Source organism: Sinocyclocheilus rhinocerous, unplaced genomic scaffold (assembly GCF_001515625.1).
Source record: "Sinocyclocheilus rhinocerous isolate Xijiao unplaced genomic scaffold, SAMN03320098_v1.1 C36733786, whole genome shotgun sequence".
Taxonomy (NCBI): domain Eukaryota; kingdom Metazoa; phylum Chordata; class Actinopteri; order Cypriniformes; family Cyprinidae; genus Sinocyclocheilus; species Sinocyclocheilus rhinocerous.
Genome location: NW_015785417.1, coordinates 1 through 1,632, shown reverse-complemented (window position 1 = coordinate 1,632; position 1,632 = coordinate 1). Strand labels below are relative to the sequence as shown.

General features: G+C 33.3%; 1 long non-coding RNA gene across 1 annotated transcript; it reads left to right on the top strand.

Moving 5' to 3' along the window:
- Positions 1-109: 109 nt before the first annotated feature.
- On the top strand, positions 110-1,127 carry LOC107736486 (uncharacterized). The gene is made up of 3 exons (XR_001639680.1): positions 110-261; positions 514-556; positions 1,030-1,127. It is a non-coding gene; the product is annotated as an uncharacterized LOC107736486 (long non-coding RNA).
- Positions 1,128-1,632: the final 505 nt, after the last annotated feature.

The following is a 1,632-nucleotide window of genomic DNA, read 5'->3' as shown; positions in this document are numbered from 1 at the left end:
ATCAACTTGTGGAAAATGGGCATCGGATGACCCCTTTAAGCAAAATCAAACTGTTCTCAATTAAAATACTGCATGTTTTAAGTATGATTGTGATGTGATTGGCAGGAGCGCTGGCAGCTGAGGAAGGGAACTGCTCCTTATGAGGTTGAATATGAGGAGGAGCTGTATGTGGCTGGAAACATGGTCATATGGAGTCGTGGCAGTAAGAATCAAACCTCATATGTGTACAAGGCCTTCACGGTGGACAGCCCAGTTCAGCAGGTACTGTCTGCAAACAAATGATGCTAGACCTTTTCTCTGAACAAACATTACTTTTTTGAGCCATTTTAGGTTATAGTGTGAACAATATAGTAATTACCATTTGGTTAGTAGTAGTAGTTTTGTATGCAATACAAAATACATTTTTCATGTGCTTAAAAGGTTTTTGGGGCTGTTGTATTAAGAATCACTTTTCATGCTGACAATTATAGTATAATACACAAGTATAATATAATTTTACTAATTATTTTATAGGCTCTATGGTGTAATTTCACCGTCCCTCAGTCTAAAAAAGATGGTAAGAATTGTATATATTTTTGTTGTTATATTATAGTTTCCACACATAAAGTAAAAAAAAGAAAAATAAAGGGGAAAAAAACAATTATTTTATTATTAGTATATTTAATTAATTTTTATATTTTCATGTAGTTTTCATATTTTCATGTAGTTTTTAAAATTATCTTTTACATTTATTTTTTATTTATTATTTTTGTTGTTTTATTTATTACTTTTTAATTTTTTAATTTTTAATTTATTATTTGTATTTTTTAATTTATTATTTTTATCAGTATATAATTTATATTTTTTATTTAATTATTTATTATGTTTACTTAATTTTTGCGTCTTTTTATTGCATGTTTTTATTTATTTATTGCATTTTTTAATTGCTTTGTCTTTTATCAGTAGCAAGTATATGATGCTAAATGTTGTTTCTAGAATTTTTTGTTGTTGTTGTTGTTGTTGAGTGGTTGTTTTCCCCATGATCTTCAGTAAAGGATGTTGTGGAGAAGACGGTGTGTATCGTCCAGAGCACCTGTGTGAATGTCCACAGCATGAGTGGGAAAGACTTCATATCTCCACTCCCATTCCAGGTCAGAACACTTGATGCCTGTGTCTGTTGAGTTTCTCCACAGTACATCTGTTATTTGATGGACTCCTCACTCACAAATCCGGTTCAAATGCCTTGTGTTTTTGGGAGGAAATCTTCCAGCAGAGCCATTGTCACCAGTGGGCGTTTGTTAGTGCCATCAGGGATTTATTCAGCCTGACTGTCTTTTTTAGCTCAGTGACTGATGATGTGTGGTAGTTATCCGTTTCATGAGGTGTAATGGGTTATTTGGCACGTGGACAGGAAAGGGGGGCAGTTTGGTTTTACTAACAGTATTTAGACAGCACAATTTACAGTTCTGGTTAATGCTGGCTTTATTTTACATGAGCATATTCTGGCATGTTGCCCCAGAGGCTTTTCCTACACATTTTAGACATATGCATTTATAATGTTGACGAGGGAAACAGGAGGGAAACTCTCTGATGCAATGCAAGGCACTAGTTTTTTTCCATAATAGAAAGAAGTTTGTTTGTTTGTTGTTTCGT